This window comes from Odocoileus virginianus, chromosome 24 (genome assembly GCF_023699985.2).
Source record: "Odocoileus virginianus isolate 20LAN1187 ecotype Illinois chromosome 24, Ovbor_1.2, whole genome shotgun sequence".
In the NCBI taxonomy this organism is placed as follows: Eukaryota; Metazoa; Chordata; class Mammalia; order Artiodactyla; family Cervidae; genus Odocoileus; species Odocoileus virginianus.
Genome location: NC_069697.1, coordinates 35,090,633 through 35,111,225, shown reverse-complemented (window position 1 = coordinate 35,111,225; position 20,593 = coordinate 35,090,633). Strand labels below are relative to the sequence as shown.

Sequence of the window (20,593 nt, the reverse complement as noted above, 5' to 3'; positions counted from 1 at the left end):
GACTGGTTCCAAATTGGGAAAGGAGTATGTCAAGGCTATATATTGTCACCCAGCTTATTTAACTTCAGAGTACATTATGTGAAATGCTAGGCTGGATGAAGCACAAGCTGGAATCAAGATTGCCAGGAGAAATATCAATAACCCCAGATATGCAGATGACAACACCCTTATGGCAGAAAGGGTAAAGGAACTAAAGAGTCTCTTGATGAAAGTGAAAGAGGACAGTGAAAAAGCTGACTTAAAACTCACCATTCAAACAGCTAAGATATTGGCATCTAGTCCCATCACTTCACGGCAAATAGATGTGGAAACAATGGAAACAGTGACAGACTTTGTTTTCTTGGGCTCCAAAATTGCTGCAGATGATTTCAGCCATGAAATTAAAAGATGCTTGCTCTTTGGATGAAAAGTTATGACCAACCTAGATAGCATATTAAAAAGTAGAGACATTACTTTGCTGACAAAGGTCCTTCTAGTCCATGGGAAGGCTATGGCTTTTCCCAGCAGTCATGTATGGATGTGAGAGTTGGACCATAAAGAAAGCTGAGCACTGAGGAATTGATGCTTTGAACTGTGGTATTTGAGAACACTCTTGAGAGTCCCTTGTACTAAGAGGAGGTCAGTCGTAAAGGAAATCAGTCCTGAATATTCATTGGAAGGACTGATGCTGAAGCTGAAGCTCCAATACTTTGGCCACCTGATGCAAAGAACTGACTTAATGGAAAAGACCCTGATGCTGAGAAGGCTGAAGGCAAGAGAAGAAGGGGACGACAGAGGATGAGATGATTGGATGGCATCACCGACTTGATGGACATGAGTTTGGGTAAACTCCAGGAGTTGGTGATGGACAGGCAAGCCTGGAGTGCTGCAGTCCGTGGGGTCACAAAGAGTCGGACACGACTGAGTGATTGAACTGAACTGAACTTACCAGCCTAGCTCATCTCTGCTCTGACCAATTACTATATTTACCTGATCAGTTTCACATCTGACTCCCTTCTCAGTGAGGCTGGACATGAACTGTCCTCCTGAACATAAGATCCAGGGCCCCAGGACTAACCCAGAACTCCCAGCTTCTGGTTTCCCACGTTCTGGTGTTTCCAGCCTTCAAATGGGGCCTCTTCCCAATGTGCAGTGCAGGTGTATAGGTTTTCCATCCCATTTGCTATGAAGACTCATTAAGTTTCATGCTCCAAATCATGGATTTAACTCATATTTATTGCAGATAAATGTTCTTAAATTAACTGTTTGGTAAAACTGCATGTAGTCCACCTAAAGAGTTATTTTATTTTGGTCCTTTTCCATTCTTGTATACATATTCCTTATATACACTCCACTCCTATATTTCTAAAATCTCAACATAAAGATCCCATTTGGGTGTTACTAAATCAAAACACCTCACTCAGCACAAATATGTCCCCTGAATTATCTGTTTTACATTACATAGGGCCTGAGGGGAGACTATTCTTGAATAAATGCACCAAGGAACAATAGAAAAAAAAAATCCAGTAACACAGACCAAGTAAATGGACTTGATACCAACTTTGGTGATTTGAGGAGACATTTAAGCATCACACTGATTCACTCGTGCAACAAATTTATAGTGTTTACTGTGATGGCATCCCCAACTTGATGGACATGAGTTTGAGCAGGCTCCACGAGTTGGTGATGGACATGGAAGCCTGGCATGCTGCTGTCCATGGGGTCACAGAGTCAGACACGACTGAGTGACGGAACTGACTGGACTGTGATGGGGCTTCCCAGGTGGCGCGAGGGGTAAAGTCTATGGTAAAGTCTCCGGTGCAGGGGACTTAAGAGACACAGGTTTGATCCCTGGGTTGGGAAGATCCCCTGGAGTAGGAAATGGCAACCCACTCCAGTACTCTTGCTTGAAGAATCCCATGGACTGAGGAGCCTGGCGGGCTACAGTCCATCCATGTGGTTGCAAAGAAACAGACACGACTGAAGCGACTGAGCACATAAGCATTTATATATCAGACAAGAGATCTAGGCTCTGGGGATAAAACAGGACAAGTTGTATGTGCTGAGTACCGAACTATGCTCTCCTCCTTTGCGGAACCCACCACTTGATAAACACATCTTTCCTTCCTGTTTTGATGACTCTGCCCAGGTTAAACTCTTAAAAATGGCATGTCCACTTCAAGGTTCAGTTGTTCAAAAAACATTCTTACAACAAAAGCAGTCTTGTGACAGTAATACTAAAACACACACATAAAACCCCACCAAAAAACCCCTTTAAGATCATCTAATTCAACTTATCACCTACAGATGACAAAACTGAGGCAAAGTACATTAAGGGTTCTTTCCCACCGTGTTCCGTACCATTAGTGTTGGAACAAGTATTAAATCTTTTGTTTTTCATCCAGTGCTTTCTTCTCCTGCACTGTCCAATGCTTCAGCCACTAGCTTCATGTGGCTATTTAAGCTTAAATTTAGAATTAAAACTTTAGTTCCTCAGCCCTACTCCCTCCATTTCAAGTGCTCAATAGTCCCATAAGCTCAGTTCAGTTCAGTCGCTCAGTCATGTCCAACTCTTTGTGACCCTATGGATTGCAGCACACCAGGCCTCCCTGTCCATCACCAATTCCTGGAGTTTACTCAAACTCATGTCCATTGAGTTGGTGATGCCATCAACCATCTCATCCTCTGTCATCCCCTTCTCCTCCTGCCCTCAATCTTTCCCAGCATTGGGGTATTTTCAACTGAGTCAGCTTTTCCCATCAGCTGGCCAAAGTACTGGAGTTTCAGCTTCAACATCAGTCCTTCCACATAAGCTAACAGCTCCACATAATACAAGTGGCTCTTGTATTAGGCAGTGAAGAAAACAGACTATTTTCATCATAGAAAATTCACTGGACAGTGTTGTGGGGTCTAAAAACACACTGCTTGCATTATTCCAGCTGAGCACTTCTCAAACTTCAATAGGCATAGCACTCATCTGGGGATCTTATGAAAATGCTGACTCTGAGACCGTAGGTCAGGATGGGGCCTGACATTACACAGTCCTCATAAGCTTCCAGGAACAGAGCTGCTGTGCAGCTGTCTGAGGATCGCACTTGGAGGACATAGTATCACGATCCTGGCTCATTACTGCAGTTAATACAGAAAGGGCCAGTGTCCTAACAGTTTAATGTGTATGATGTTTTTCTTTCCCACGAGATTTTAAGCTCCTTTAGACAGAGCACCTGAAGAAGGAAATGGCAGCCCACTCCAGTGCTCTCGCCTGGAGAATCCCAGGGACGGGGGAGCCTGGTGGGCTGCCGTCTATGAGGTCACACAGAGTCGGACACGACTGAAGCGACTTAGCAGCAGCAGAAAGAGCACCACGTCTTATTCTTCCCATCCCTCTTCATGACTGCAGACTACAGGGTTACACCAGGAGAAAGTTCTCTTACCTATAAGTGCATTACATTTGGCTTAAGTTACCACCATGCTCTCCAGTATTCTTGCTGAGAAAATTTCATGGACAGAGGGGCCTGGTGGGCTATAGTCCATGGGGTTGCAAAGAGTCAGACAGGACCGAGTGATAGAGTATGCACTGCAATGCTACACATGAAGAGTTTCTCGCCCAACCCCTCCTTTTTTTAAAGCCACACCATGCAGTTTGTGGGATCTTAATTCCCTCACCAGGAATTGAACCCAGCCTTCAGCTGTGAGAGCACAGAGTCCCAACCACTGGATGACCAGGGAATTCCTTCCTTTTCTTGTTATAGGACACCAGAGCTTTGACCTAACCATTCACTGTCTCTGATTTCTCAAAAGTGAGATACTGGTAGCTGTACTACGTCAACTTCAAGAAAACACATGGGAATTAGTTGTGCTTTATGGTTTTAAAATAAACTGTGAATTTTACTAAAGGATACATACTTAAAATAATATTTAAATAGTTAAGAAAAAAGATATAAGGTATTTTGATAGCTTGAAGGGATGCTAAATAGTACAAATATTTGAATATTCAAATTCTATCATTAGAAAATGATTAAAATGTTTCCAAAAATAATACAATCAGAAATTTTTATCTGTATCTTTATATTACTGTGGTCTTATTTCCTGCCCTGGAAACAGAGTGCACCCTTTCTTAATGGGACAGCTGACAGCTGTCTTGGTATGAGCAGGCACCTCTATAATCCTTATCATAGTCTTCCATCAGCAATTTCCATTTTCCTGGAAATTTCAGTGATTACTCTATGTATGTAGTCAGTTATTAAGAACTTTGCATTAGGTTTAAGAGATCAGTCGCTTTTGCATCTGAAAGTCACATATTTATACATTACGCTTTTAAAGAAATAAGAGTCCTTTGTGCCTTTCTAAATGTATTCCTTACAGAGCAACAAGAAAAAAAAGTTTTATTAATGCACAAGACTGAAAGAAATGTCAAGTATGCTAGAGTTCTGGTTTTGATTTTGGACTTCAGAGAAAGTAAAAGAAGCAGTGGAACAGAAGAGCCCTTTAATTACAATCCAATGTCCTAGAGAAGAATATTTGATATCTCTTCCAGTTGGCAGTCGAGCCGGGGTAAGAAAATCAACTGCGATGAGTACAACATAAAACCATCCCACCTCGTCAAGTTAATCAGGAATTACATCGTATGTCATAAACCTCCCTGGTTTTGTTTAAGACCTTCTTGGACACATTAAAAGATGGAAATGTTTCAAGAGTTAAATCAATAAATTTATTTACACAACTGAAGCCAATAAAAGTTTGTTCTAAGATTCCTCAAACTCCACTTCACTTTGGAGAGGGTAACTAAATGAGCATTTCTTTTTCTCCCAGGACAGCAGACTGCTCTGACAGGAAGATGGCAGCAGTCTGATGGTTCAGAGTCTGAGTCTGGAGTCATTGGCTGCACATAGATTCTCCACTTGGCCTCCTCATCGTGTGGACCTTAGGAAAATTAGCTATCTCTCTAAGACTCAGTTTCTTCATCTGTAAAATGGGAATAAGAATAAGATTGTTGGGAGCATTTAATGCAATACTGATCATATGTCACTTGACATAGTAACTAAGCATTTAGCACAAAGTATGCTTTAAATGAATGTCAATTATTTTTATTAGATCTGAAAAGGATTTATCATAGCTCAGTGGCCATGAAATATTTTCCTTCATTCTCATCAAGCTCCTTTAAGGCCCCTTACTTTGTGTTTGTATTTAGAAATCTTCCTTTAAGACATAAAAATATCTATTTATCAGAAAAATAAAATAGTTATTTGTGGATTTGTTTTTGAAAAACAAGTATGTTATCTGCTCACCTGGGAATGCTTGATAGCCCCCATTCAGAGATAAAATGACTCAGACACTGTAGTACAATCTCAAGAAATACAGTATTGAATCAGTAACATTAGATACACTTTTCCAGAAGAAAACTTTCAGTCATGGGGTTGCTGAAGTGAGGTCCAAGTAGCTTAGATCAAAGAAGAAGCAGACAATTGAATATGTACTTTATATTGCATAGGAGGAAAATCTGACTTACTTCATAAAGAGGACTGTTTTGGTACTTTGTTATCTAGTTTGATGGTTATCTACACAAAAACCGTGCCAACTCCTCTGTTCTCTTACGAAGGGCAGAACTGACTGAGGAAGAACAAGAACCGTTCTCCTCATTAGGGACAAGAGACAGCGGTGCCAGAAACAATCACCCAGGCTGAAGCTCCCACCACCCCGGCTGAAGCTCCCACCACCCCGGTGGAAGTTCCCACCACCCCGGCTGGAGCTCCCACCACCCCGGCTGGAGCTCCCATCACCCCGGCTGGAGTTCCCATCACCCCCGGCTGGAGCTCCCACCACCCCGGCTGGAGCTCCCACCACCCCGGCTGGAGCTCCCACCACCCCGGCTGGAGCTCCCATCACCCCCGGCTGGAGCTCCCACCACCCCGGCTGGAGCTCCCACCACCCCGGCTGGAGCTCCCACCACCCCGGCTGGAGCTCCCATCATCCCCGGCTGGAGCTCCCACCACCCCGGCTGGAGCTCCCACCACCCCGGCTGGAGCTCCCATCACCCCCGGCTGGAGCTCCCACCACCCCGGCTGGAGCTCCCATCACCCCCGGCTGGAGCTCCCACCACCCCGGCTGGAGCTCCCACCACCCCGGCGGAAGCTCCCATCACCCCGGCGGAAGCTCGCACCACCCCGGCGGAAGCTCCCACCACCCTGGATGAAGCTCCCACCACCCCGGCGGAAGCTCCCACCACCCCGGCGGAAGCTCCCATCACCCCGGCAGAAGCTCCCACCACCCCAAAGGACCTGTGCACCAGCACAGCCCAGGAGAGAAGGAGCCTGATGGATACAGTCTCTGCAGCAGGCTGACCTTTCTCTGAAGGGCCGGGGTGGAGACATCCCCATTTAAGACGTTTACGACAGTACTCATCAATAACAGAACCCAGGCTCCCTGCCGTCGCAGGGGGTGTGTGGGGGTGGGGTGGAGCAAGGAAGAGAAACAGGCTTGACACCGCCCGTGCACACAGCACTGTCCCATCCACAAGGTCAAAACAGAACTCACTCGACCACAGTCCTCATGAGGTTGTACAGTTATTTTATCTTATCGAGAAACGCAGCTCTGAAGGAAAGATGGCGTGCCCAGGAAAACCAGCAACACGGCAGAGGTGGGAACTCCATCCATGTCATTCATGGGCAGAGAGAGAAAAGAGGGAAGCGGGATCACCGAGAACTCAGCTGTGACAGCGCTAGGCTTCACCAAGGTATGCTTCCGGTGGCCTTTGGTTTTATTTTCTATACTGTCAAAGTTAGTAAGGTAATAAAATGAAGGTTTTTATTAACATAATTTTTCATAATATCAAGTATTTAATCCCTATTCAAAGATTTCAATTTGTTTTTTAAATGCTTTTTTTTTTTTTTTGGTGGGGGTGGGAGGGATTTTTTTTTTTTTTTTTGGCTGAGCTGCATAGCTTGTGGAAGGTCAGTTCTCTGACCAGGGATTAAACCCAGGTTATGGCACCCCACCCCAGTACTCTTGCCTGGAAAATCCCATGGACGGACGAGCCTGGTAGGCTGCGGTCCATGGAGTCGAGAAGAGTCAGACATGACTGAGCGACTTCACTTTCACTTTTCATTTTCACGCACTGGAGAAGGAAATGGCAACCCACTCTAGTGTTCTTGCCTGGAGAATCCCAGGGACCGGGGAGCCTGGTGGGCTGCCATCTATGGGGTCACACAGAGTCGGACACGACTGAAGCGACTTAGCAGCAGGACACTGAAAGTGCCAAGTTCTAACCACTGGACTGCCAGGGAAGTCCTAAAAGGTTTTAAAAGCAGCTTTTCTCCCACCTGACCAGCATCCAATCAAGTGGTATACTGCTTTTGATCACTAGGTTCCTTTAGTCTTTTTAGCCAATAGTAGTGTCCTTACTATTTTTTAAAATCACATTGGCTTTTTAAAGCATCATAGCTGTTGTCTTGTAGAAGGGCCACATTCTGGATTTGGTTGTTTGCTTATATTGTCTTTTAACATCTTCTGCTAGCCCCTCAATTTCCTGTAACCTGTGTCAGGTTTGATTGGATTCAGGTTAATTATCCTTGGAAAGAAGATTTCACTGGTGGTGGTGTGTACTTCATATTGTTTCACATAAAAAAACATCAGCTTGCCCCCGTTACTGAATTTCAGAGTGATTACTTAGTTAAGCCGGTGAGCACCATATTTCTCCATTATAAAAGTGGGTTTTGTTTTGTTTTTATCGATGGTTAGTATATGTAATTTTTTTGGTACTGTGTCTATATGTATATTCCTCAATAACATCTCAATTTTTGTAGCTATTTTTTATGTCTATAAATCTATCATGTTTTACTAATTAAAATTCCCCTGGCAACCTTCAGTTTTGGGGTTGGGAATCTGGTGAGGCCAGATCTCCCCCACTCCCATCTCCCAGTTGCACTGATGAACCAACCCCAGATGCAGGCCTTTTTCTCCACCTGCCAAGTGAAGATGGTGGGCTCCACCCTCTGCAGGGCAGGACAGTTCCATCAGGATTCAGACAGAATTCAACCACTACCCCAAACTCTAAGAACCACGCCAACCATCAGGTAAAATTTGTTATCATTCTGAAAATGTTTATTTTTATTGACATTATATATATAAATATATATATACACACACACACAGATTTTTTTAAAAGCAAAATAGTGCTAAAAGGCTTACAACAGCAACAGTAGTCGTTTGGCCACCCTTGGCCAACAGAGTCATCCACTTTTAACTCTTGCAGTTATTTCTTCTACTACTTTTGATCTCTGTATTTCTATACAATATGTAGAACTGTTACATTTAATTTAAAAATTCTAGTCATTATCTCTGACTACTTCTTACAGAAGGTGAGGATTAGCTACTTTCCCTACTTCAAGCTCTGGAGGAGAAGTGAACATGATCTCCTAGGGCTACTACACTGAATTTTGATAGCAACCAGCACACAGTCAGTGGGCTTAAAAATACTGTTGCATGTCACTGGATGAATGACATAGATATCCAAATGCATAAAGTCAGGATGCAGTCTGCAGTCTCATAGCAAGTATGCATTGAACAGAATGTAGGAGAAATACCTAATCTCCCCAAATCACATACATTAAGTTGTTTATCTGTATCTTGTTTTAGTATGTTCTTAGAAAATATTAAAATTCAACACATTAAAATAATTTTAAAGGAGGAATGTCATGAAACTAATTCAAAGGACTCAGTAAAAAATAATCTCTGCACCCCAAAGATTTTTTTTTTCTAGATATTCTTAATTGGCAGTAGAGAAAATAATCTTTCTTACTTCATATGTGAGAAAGTAATCTTTTCTGAACAATGATGAGCAAACACTCTTGAAAATATATGAGAGACCTTCTCTGGAGTCATGTGGACTCAGAATTCAGCCCTTTGCCTCACAGAATTTAAAGTCTGATGCTAAGCCAAAGGAAAAAAAAAAGGTCTATGTTATGAATACTCTGAAAAGACTCCCACCTCATTATTATGTCTCCAAACATGTTGCTTAAGGGTAAAGTTAATTAAATCACAGTACGCATAAATTTGAAGTGAACGGGTAATCAATCACAGGCAAAATTATGTTATACAGAGACAAAATGGGCGTAGTGGACATTAATATAAGTTAAATGAAAACAGAGTCATACAATGGAAGGACATTTCCACCTGACTTGCTACTGCCTCTTTGTACTGTCCAACTTTCAGGAATATCTGAGGCAAACTGATGAAAGAATTAAATATTCTTCTTCACTTGGAGCCCTTTAAAGTGGTAAATCTTCCATCTAGTACTCTAGGAGAGTTTCTCAAGCTGACTTCAACGAGCATCAGATTTTCTAACAATGAAATAAAACCCTTAAATTTACTGGCTGAATTATGTAGCTTTGTGAATTTCCCAAGAACTCTGTGTTCTGTTGTTGTGTGTCTTTGGACCTTTCGTTTTTACTGCATTTCAACTATTTTGCAAGAAGGGAGAAGAAAGAAAGAAATTCAAGCCAGCCATTTTGACTACTTGTTAACAGTTCTCACAAAATATACCCTGAGTTGTTTTTCTGTAATTAGCTGCAGGTGACAAATATTCATGTATTATTATTAACAGGAGCAATTTGGAGAAGATTTCATTTTCTGTAGCTGCAATAATGTCTACCCCCTGTAATATTACTTCCCTTATATGCCTAGCTTTTACAACATTAAATCTTAGACTGGGGAGGTCTTAGAACGAGCTACTTTCAAAACTCCGCCTGAAGTATATTCCTAGCAAGTGCTTATAACAGGAAGTGCTGCATGGCGGGCAAAAGAGTAAGGGACTGGCAGACAGTTTTAACCATTTCTAATCGAGTCTAATGACAGATATCCAGGAAGTACTTGAGCAGTTATATAATGTAATACACACTAGAGTCAGTAACAGTGCAATGGACAGAACTCCAGGATCTGCAGGTGGAGTTTTGTGTTTCGGGACAGGTTACCTATCTTCTCTAAGGCCCAGTTTCTCCATCTATCAAATGGAAAAAATAACACACCTACTTCACAATGTTATTTTTCAAAACCAAATGGGATAAAATGCATGAGCTACCATTATTGGAACAATTTAGATTATAACTGGGAACTAGATAAACCTACATTCAAGGTTCTCAGATTAACAGTATTATGTACCTAAAGAAGACAACTATGTTTATAACTGACAGTTTTAACTTATGAGAGAAGAATATGAAGGTAAAATTTCACAGTACATGTAGTAGAAAAATATCTTGTATATATTAACACACAAATATCTATGGTGGTTTCTAAGTATAAGCGTAATATTGTTATTGTTGTTCAGTCGCTAAGTTGTGTCTGACTCTTTGCAACCCTATGGACTACAGCACGCCAGGCTCCTCTGTCCTCAACTGTCTGCCGGAGTTTGCTCAAATTCCTGTCCACTAAGTTGGTGATGCTATCTAACCATCTCATCCTCTGCCACCCCCTTCTCCTTTCGCCTTCAATCTTTCCCAGAATCAGGGTCTTTTCCAATGAGTCATCTCTTTGCATCAGGTGGTCAAAGTATTGGAGCTTCAGCATTGAATACTCAGGATTGACTTCCTTTAGGATTGACTGGTTTGATCTCTTTGCAGTAAAAGGACTCTCAGGAGTCTTCTCCAGCCAATAATTTGCAAGCATTAAGCATAATATACAAGAAACAAAGAGGATAATCCAGGGTGCTCCCCCAAAGACAGTCCATCAAGAAGCACACGACAGCGAAGCACATCAAATAACTAAGTACACAAGACCATATAAGCTGAATGGTGAATAAGAGGTCCAAATAATAAACTCCAAGGAGCAAGGACTGGCGCCCTTTCAGGAGGCACAGTCAAAGTGGGAGGAGGGGGAGTTTGAGCTGGTCCTTAAAGGCCCAGATTCAGAGAGAAGGCATGGAAGATGAAGGTTATTATTTCAGACAGAAAGAATGTGCTGTCCTGTCCAACCCCCACCTACAATTTAAACTAATGATAAAGCTGCAAACCAGAGTCTCAGAAAGTTCTATGATTTTGAGTAAGAAGAAGTGAGGGCACTTGGACCACTTGTAACTTTCTAGATAAGGTCGCCTCTCCCATTGGAAGTTAGAATAAAGGTATGAGGAGTAATGCTAAGTAACAGTTGGTACCCATGTCAGTGCTCCTCATCCCCCAGGGTTCGCAGGCCCCAGCTGCATCAGGTGGTCCTCCTGAAGTTGAGTTAGGGTAAGAACATACATCCAACAGCCACAGCAGAACCACACTAAATTGGGCTTCGTGAGAATGCAAAATAAAGAGTGTAAGAAAGACAAGGGGTTAAAATACCTATTGTTGTTAAGTTTATCATAGTTTCATGAGTCTACAGTGTTTCAAAGTCTCCTTTATGCACTGGGGCCATGTAATGCCCTCACTGTCCACCATCTCCTCTTGGGCTCAAGGCACCCTTTCCCTTCCCCTTTCACAGTCCCCCTCTCCTAGGATGTGCACACCTCCTCCCAACAGTGCTTTGAACCAGAAACTGAAGCTCCCCATGGACTTCTGTCTCTTCCCAGACTCTGTAATGGAGGGGTCACCATCTTCCCAGTCTGGTCTCAGTTCATCTAATCTGTCCATTCTCTAGACTGCTGCCACCAAGAGTATCAGCTGTAGGATAAAAATCTCAACTCTTCTTTAGCAAGTTAGAAAAGGGCATCATTATCTGGCCCCAGCCAACCAGTCTGACCTGAGCTTCCAACACGTCCCTTGAAATTTGCATCCTGGCAACATCTAATTACCGGAGAGCCCAGAATCCATTCTGCTTTGGGGCCTCCCTGAGTTGCACACACCCTTCCTCCCACTATGCTGACAACTTGGAACATTTCTATTCAACCTTCTAGCCTTGGCTCAAGTCTTTCTCTGCTCTGACTCTTTCCTGACACCTGCCCACATGCTGAAGTGCTCCCTATCCATGTATCTGCTAGGACAGTGATAATTCACAATGTCTTTGCACCTGCTCTGTAAGTTCCTTGAAATCGATCAAAAGCCTTTTTCCTTCCTGTCCTAGCATCTTGCACACAGCAGCCCACCCAAACAAACCTTTGTTAAGCAAATGACTAAATTTTAAAATGAAAGGAAGAACTGCTATTATATGGTTAAAATCAACAAATCTGAAGAAATTCACTGCAAACATTAGTCAACTTAACTGGGGGGGGGGGGGGGGGATGGGCTTGCATGGGAATATTCTTTATATCAGTTTTATCTTTCTTTTGAAACTGCCAAGGCAATGAAATAGCCTCTCACATGTTGTACAACAGGGCAAGGAAGCAAAGAAGCATTAATTTAAAAGAAATGACCTCTGCGGTACTACCTGAATTTACTTGGGAACTCTTTTCCTCCCCTCCAGTACTCAAATTTATCTAGAATATTTTCAACCCTTTGTCCACTACCAAAACAATAAAAATAGACTGAAAAGAATACCACAAAAATTTAGAACCAGCCAGTCAATAGAGATTTAGCATCAGCTTAGCTTTGGGAACTCTCAAAATTCGTTTTAAAGCCTCCCTATAAAATGGGAGATGTTATGAAATTGTCTGCATCCCCTGAAAGAAAGGGTGACACACAGACTTATGCCAGAGGTCACAGGACTGAACTCTAAAATCCTCCAGTTTTGAATATTTGGTTAATTGCAATCATTTACTTTCCTTGGGAATTAACAGAAACCATCTGCTTAATGATAAAGCTGAGCTCTGCAATTATTTGAGGAAAAATGTGCCACAGTCAGCATAAAAGAGTCTTACTGAGGAAGCCTGCTAGACATACATATTTCTTTTCAATAATTAAAGCCAATCTCATTCATTAACTAAAATTTTTTTATTTATCAACACCACCCTTGTTAATATACACCTATGCAACCTTCAATTTCAAACTTACAGTAGGTTAAATGAGCATAATTGTACAGATGGCTGCTATCATACACCAGAAAGTTGAGGCAATCATGAGAAAAAATAGAGATGAGAAATAAATGTCTGCTCTGAGCCACATATCCGGCTCTGGGTCTCATACCTGTATGCCACGGGGGATACTTTCCTCTCCCAGCAAATAGAAAAATGGCTGGGAGCGCTCCAAACAAAATGCCTTTGAACTGGCCATCTCTCAAAGCTCCTGCTAATTTTAACTGCAGTCCTGCCAGCAGATGTGAAGAAAAATAGACAACTTTTGTTACACGGCAGCCTACAGAATGGGGAGAGTCCTCTGAACGGCTGTAAATATTGATCCACCTGTGCAGAATAAGGGTGCCATCTCTGTATGGTGGCAAATAAATAAAGCAGGGACAGGACAGAGGAACGGGAAACACACGTTGAGCCAACAGCTTCAAGCCTGTTTCTTCTCTGCGTGTGTGGCCCGAGGGAGGAGATGTTTATTTGGACAGCCTCCCTTCCGAAAAGCAGCCAGCTGACTGTCTGCTTTTGTATGAGTATGATGCTAGAGCCCAGTTATTAATACTTTCCTAAGAAGAAGCCATCCAGTTTTAAACCAGTGTTATGAAGCATTTGAATTTTTAAAGCCAGCTGGTAAGAAGCAGCTGATCCTCACCACCCCAGCCCACCAAAACTCCCACTTTGGTTCTACAATGTTTAACTAGTTATTGTTGCTTACTCACTCAGTCCTGTCCAACTCTTTGTAACCCTGTGAATGTAGCCTGCCAGGATCCTCTGGCCATGGGATTTCCCAGCAAGAATACTGGAGTGAGTTGCCACTTCCTTCTCCAGGGAATGTTCCCGCCCCAAGGACTGAACTCACGTCTCTTGCATTGGCAGGCGGGTTCTTTATGGCTGAGTCACCACGTAAGTCCATTTAAATAGTAATCATTATGGACCTTAAACTACAGGAGAGCAGAGAGGTTAAGAAGATGGGTTTTGCAAAGTGTGAGAGATACTGATTGTAATCTCTACTAGCCATTCACTACCTGTATACATTCAAGAAAGTTACTTAATGTCTTTATAGCTATTTCTGTAAAATGGAAAAAGTAATAGTGTCTACCATAGAGGGCTGTGAAAATCAAATAAGACAGTGTATAGAAAGTGTTTAGTCCAGGGCCTGGAACAGAGAAAGTGCTCCATAAATGTGAGTTATCTTTATTTCCATTCTTATTATGGCCAGCCTCATAGTAGAAACTAGAAGGAAGACTCAGGAATCATGAATATTCCTAAGGAATCTCTGCCAGGGGGCACGGTTGCCAGGAAGAAGGCATCCTTTCTTTTCTTTTGAAAAGGAACCCAGCCAGGGAAGAAATTAAGAGTTGGGCTTGGGTAACACTGAGCAGTACCGTAAGCAGCCATTCTCTCAGAAATGTGCACCTCGGTTTTAAAGCTGAGCAAACACAAAAAGTCTTCTGGCAAAGAGGGAAGTGGTGTTCTAGAATATGAGTGTTTGTATGCCACCTTCAGTTTCTTTTTAAAAAATTTTCAAACAAGTATGTCCATTGCATTATGCTACTGAAATATAAACAGGCTCTAGAACCAGAAGAACCAGAGTGCCTCCTCATGCTGCCATCTACCAGCTTTGTCACCTAGAGCAAGTTACTTAACCTCTGTCAGCTCCAGCTTCATCTGTGAAGCAGAGATAAGATCAGGCAATCTGAATGGGACAGAAGGAAAGGTATCTTCCCAGATATGTTAAAGAGAATGGGCTACACCGCTGGACCACCTCGGTTCAAGCCTGGCTCTGCCACTTACCCAAGAGGACCTGGTGCAAATCACTTGAATGTCTGCCTCAGTTTCCTCCTTTGAAAAGTGATGATAATAAAAATACTCATCAAGTCATGTAAACATTAAATAAGTGGATACTACAATGGGTCCTAGAACCGAATTCATTTTACTTACTATTGTAAAGATTAAAAGAGATAAGGCATGTAAGCCTTGTATGTATTAAGTGCTCATTACCTCAGTAGCTGTCATTCTTACTATAAAGAAATCAGAAGATACAAATGAGCAAAAAAGAAAAAAAGTAGAAGAACTCAATTTTTAAATGGAAACTTTTAGAATTAAACAGTAAAAAATGCCCAGAAGTGTGGCTGGAGAAAGACACTTTTTCTAAGAAAACTTGGAAATTTATTCCCTAATTATCTATTAAAAAGGAGTCTGGACTAGGACATTCCAAAGGCGGTGGATGACATCTGTATTTCCCTTTTAGACACATTAACAATTCACAAGTTGTTCAATAGAGGGACTAGAAACCTGTAAGACAGAAAAAGCATCACACAGGGTGAGGCAAGTGCCTATCAAAAAGGGGAAGTTTTAGGTTCAAAAAAGTCTTTTAGCAAAACCCAAGAGAAGAAGAGGAATGCATTTACTAATGCCAACAAATCCAACTTCTATTCAGGGTGGAGATTTTAAAACAAGGAACTTTTCCCTTAAAACTCAGGTTCAAGTTCCCTTCATGAACTCTTTCCCTAAGGCACTGAACAATAATGGGTATTAATATGAAAGTTCCTCTAGTCTGAATCACATAGGATGGAGAATGGACCTAGACCTTTTATTAACCCAGAGTACCATACTAGATGGGCTTCCCAGGCAGCGCTAATGGTACAGAACCTGCCTGCCAATACAGGAGATATAAGAGACATGGGTTTGATCCCTGAGTCAGGAAGATCCCCTGGAGGAGGACATGGCAACACACTCTAGCATTCTTTTTTTTTTTTTTTTGCCCCAAAGAGCATCTTTATTCACAGTGAAAGACCTCACCATAGCAACACACGTCAATTCCCTGAGGACTTTTCTCTTACTGTTCACTTTCCTAGCTTTGTCTTGCAGAAAGAAAAACAGAAGGCAAAACACACCTCACTGGTCAGGTGCGCTGAGCTGGGCTGGGAGGAGACGGGTTCTGTGAAGGAGGTGGGCAGGGAGAGACCAGATATCATGACACAGAAATACACAGAGTGTTAGACATTTCCATCAGCTTTAACAACAAAGATTATCCCAAGTTTTGCTTCTGCTTTTTCTGATCCACAGAAAAGGTAACACCTTCCCCAAGCCCCACTCTAATATTCTTGCCTGGAGAATCCCATGGACAGGAGTCTGGCAGACTACAGTCCATGGGGTCGCAAGAGTCAGACACCACCGAAGTGACTTAGCATGCATGCACCATACCAGACAGCGTTAATACAGACACCTGGATGGGATGGTCCACTTAGAAGTACTACTTGGGGTGAGCAGCTTTAAACTATTTTTAAAAACTTTTTTAGAATACACAAATTCCGTTAGCCTGTAAAGGAAAATAGAATAAATTAAGCCCAAATATTCTGGGAGGTTTTAGCTGTAGTACTGTGTTTAAACATGCTGAAGACAATAATCATTCTGTGGGAATGTAAAATCAGTTTAGCAATGTTACTTTGCTTTGCTTTTCTTATCCCCATCTCTAAAATTTTAAAGCTTTTACAACATATATTTACAACAATACTTGCTCAGTCACTTTAGTCCTGTCCGACTCTCTGCGATCCCATGGACCACAGCCCGCCAGGCTCCCCAGTCCAAGGGATTCTCCAGGCAAGAATACTGGAGTGGGTTGCCATTTCCTTCTCCAGTGACAGTACTACATACATATAATTATTTTCTAAATAAGAATGTACAGAAATAATTATTTCCAATGTATTTTCAAGTTTCAAATGACATAGCAGTTCAGGGTTGAAATTTTTCTCATGGTTTTTTTTAATGGTTTAACACATAATTTTTAAATATGACAAACAGATATTTGTAAGTTATACATTCTAAATATTTTAATAAGAGGAAATAAAGCTAACTTATTAAAGAACAGCTTTTTAAAACCATTCCTCTAGAATATTTCTAGAATAATAGGACTATCTATACAGTATTTTCTTTATCTGTTACTTGGTTACTCACAATTAGCAACAACCTTACTCTTATTCCCAGAGCATATAAACCTTTCATTGTTCTTGGAAGCCCAGGAAGTAAAAAGAATTACACCTTTTGCATTTAATCACTAAATTTGATTTTCTTTACAAATAGCCTGAAGGTAGGTCTGTAATATTATGTATCTCTTAATTCCACTTGGAAGGTAAGCAAACACTTACCACCCCACTAGGTTCCTGGATACAATCTGTATTCTTTTCTGTGGTTCAGACATAAAGCCCTATTGATTATATTCAAGTGGCTACTTACAATGGTGCCTTAAGCAAGTGCTTGTTGAATTCACTGAAGGAGGTTCTCTGGCCTTGGCAGAGGTGAAAAGCTACAGATAGACTTCATTACCACCCTCCCCCAGCTTTAAAGGTTTTGATGGCTTCCCAGGGAGGAGAATGAAGCCCCAAACTGGGAGACTTGGCCTTCTGACCTGTCCAGCTTCATCTCACAACATACTGGTCTTTGGTCTTTCTAATAACCACCAACAGTAATAACTACCCACACAGGATCTAAGCACTGGATACAAAGTAATTAATTTCATCCTTACAACAACCTTTTAGTGGAGGGACTAATAATATCCCCACTTTCAGAAGAGGTTAAATGACCTGCCTGAGATTATCCAGCGAGTAGTGTGGCAGCCCAGATTCAGACAAGCGCAGTGTGGCTCCCGGTCTGAGTTCTCCTATCTGGACCCTGATTCAGAGATAAAGTCTGGCACAAAGTAGTACCTCAATAAACCTTTATTAAATGACCGGACAAATGACCTTCTACAATTAGTCAAGAAGTCTATACAGGCAATCTTGACTTCTTTAATATCTACACACAACTGCATTATGGGTTTCAAAGAAGGATTTAAATGGATAACACAGAAATTTTTTCAACAAATATTTCAGAACACCTACACCGTGCCAGACCCCCAGGCTAGAAGGAGACACTGGCCCCAAAGGGCTGACAGCCCAGTGTAGGACACAGTCCAAGAACAGTGCACTAATTTCTACCAGAGTGGTGACCGCTGGGTACTACAGAGCCACAGAAAATCTTGTCTGAGCTGCACAGAGCTAAGCCTTGGGAAGAGTACAAGACAACAGTGAATGTTCTATAAATAAAGTCAGTTTATTCAACACATATTCATTCTGCTTTAACCTTCTGTGAGCTGGCCAAGCACAGCACCTGGGCTGAGGAGCAATGTTATGTGGATGAAGAAAGGGACAAGTGAAGGAAGCAAGCCAAGTGTGACAGGTCACATAATTTGTCCTGGAAAATGTGTTTCAGAGTCTAACTAAACTTGCAAACTCCAGTAGTTTAGGTCCTTCCTGACATCAGAGTAGGAGAGGAGCCATAGTTTGCAGGCTCCTGCCCCCCCTAAAAATGGGGGGTGGTGTTAAGCCGATAATCAAAAAGGCAAACAAACTCCAGATTTTATATCATCTATTCACATACCACCCTCTCTTCCTATCTGCAAATGCTTTTTTTTTGCCATGCTGAACAGCTTTCAGGATCTTAGTTCCCTGAAGAGGGATGAACCCAGACAGCAGTAAATGTGCCTACTCCTACTGGACCACTAGGGGATCCCTCAAATGCTCTATTTTTAAAGATGTTGATGTTTGTTTAAAAGATGCTTTAGGAACTGGAAGGGGCTTCATTCATAGTTCAGTTGGTAAAGAATCTGCCTGCAGTGCAGGAGACCCCAGTTCGATTCCTGGGTCAGGGAGATCCCCTGGAGAAGGGATAGGCTCCCCACTTCAGTATTCTTGGGCTTCCCTTGTGGCACAGCTGGTAAAAAATCCACCTGTAATGCAGGAGACCTGGGTTCGATCCCTGGGTTGGGAAGATCCCCTGGAGAAGGGAAAGGCTACCCATTTAGGAACTGGAAGGGCTAGATCCCTCCGAATATCAGCTATGACACACAATTTGTAGAATACTTGAGTTATTACAATTCTGAGCTTTCTGTGGGAGTCATTTTGTTTTTATAAAAATTAGCAAGTCAGAATTCTAGGTTTCATGACTGTTTTATGTAACCATGCAGTTTTTCTCCCCATATAAAAAAGGCTCCTCTCATACACTAAATTACCTATTCCAAAACCATCACAATTTTTTTCAGTCAAAAAGAGAACAGCTTTGACATTTTAAAATAAGAAACTGTCACTTTCAGAATTTGATTAAACTATTCTAATAGCAGGCTGGAGTCATTAAAATTGGCTTTTAGAGAGATACTTCACATGCTTAGTAACTGGCATACTGTAGTGATAACAGTCTCCAAATCAAGCTTACAAGTAAGACAGTGTCTCTGAAGCCTGGATAAAGGCAGGTCACACACAAGCTACTCATTACAAGCGTGTTTCAATCTTGTTTAATCTGACAAATGCTATATGTTCATAATAAAGCAATGGTGTTTTACGAAAATAAAATGTTTATACTTTGGGTGTTGTTTAGTTGTTAAGTTGTGTCTGACTCTTTTGTGACCCCATGGACTGTAGCCTGCCAGGTTCCTCTGTCCATGGGATTCTCCAGGCAAGAACACTGGAGTGGGTGGCCATTTCCTCCTCCAGGGGATCTTCCCAACCCTGGGATTGAACCTACTTCTCCTGCGCTGCTGAGCCACTAGGGACCCCTAATATTTATGGTGTAGTGCACGCATATTCTTATGTAAGGAATGGAAAGATATTCTGCAAAGTATCTATACCACCTTAATTCAAAAGTAACATCCAGGGACTTCCCTGCTGGTCCAGTGGTTAAGATTCAGTGCTTCCAATGCAGAGGATGCAGGTTTGATTCCTGGTCTGGGAACTAAGATCCCACATGCTGCAGAGCTCAGCCAAAAATTTTTAAAAATGAATAAAAAAATTAAAAGGGTAACATACAAAAGAGCATTTCATAATTCTTCTCTTTGTCCATTATTACCATTAAGGGTGAAAAATGGAGGGAACAACCAATAATTTGTTAATGGTTTAGGAGAGAAATTAATTAAAACAAAAAAGGCACAATGTTTCCTAAGATTTACTACCATTTTATTGAAGGGCAAACTTTCTTTAAAATTCCAGATGTGAAAGTGCCTTAGGAAAATTCCAATGCTGTTGTGGAAAATGCAGTGACAGTCTCCAACAGGACGTGGCTTGTCTGGGTCCCCAGCAGCTCTCCTGGGGCCAGCAGATGCCAGCCGGGAGTGGGAGCTGGACCACAGGCTCACAGAACAAGCATCACTGTTGCCTTTGGGTACTAAGCTACAAAGAAACACTCTGTTTTAAAAGTCTTCTTATAGAAAGTAATAAAGTGCTATTTCTTGGCTTTTATGACCTTATATTCTTTTAAAGAACTTCATTTTCCCATAGAGGAGCCAGAGTTGATGTACATGGTTGATATGGTATGAACCACAGCCAAGGGAAGCCGTGCTGAGAAGGGAGAATACGCTGCTGGCAATGCAAGTATATTGGAATAGTTAATTTTCTTAGCAGTCTAATAGCTACCAAATAGACAGGATTTCTTTTTTTTTTTTTTAATCTGATACCTAACCAGGCATACTGAGTTGCATGATTTATCTTATACATTTTTTTTCCAATTGTGAGATGTCCTAGCTTTTAGGTTGCAGTGTAGAGGATACATTTCTACAGAAAATTGAGAAATTGTGAGCAGTAGAGTCTGAAAAAAAAAAAAAAAGAAAATCAAAGGACAATGAGTTCAGGCGTCTGTGAAGTGCTAGACATGCACTGAAACTCCTACAAAAAA

At 41.8% G+C, this 20,593-nt stretch overlaps 1 protein-coding gene and 1 long non-coding RNA gene across 5 annotated transcripts in view; one reads left to right on the top strand and one right to left on the bottom strand.

The window, feature by feature from the left end:
* PRICKLE1 (prickle planar cell polarity protein 1) overlaps positions 1-20,593 on the bottom strand; it is a 110,630-nt gene that overhangs the window by 59,840 nt on the left and 30,197 nt on the right. The window lies entirely within an intron of this gene.
* On the top strand, positions 6,218-20,168 carry LOC139030851 (uncharacterized). The gene is made up of 2 exons (XR_011483278.1): positions 6,218-6,712; positions 19,912-20,168. It is a non-coding gene; the product is annotated as an uncharacterized lncRNA (long non-coding RNA).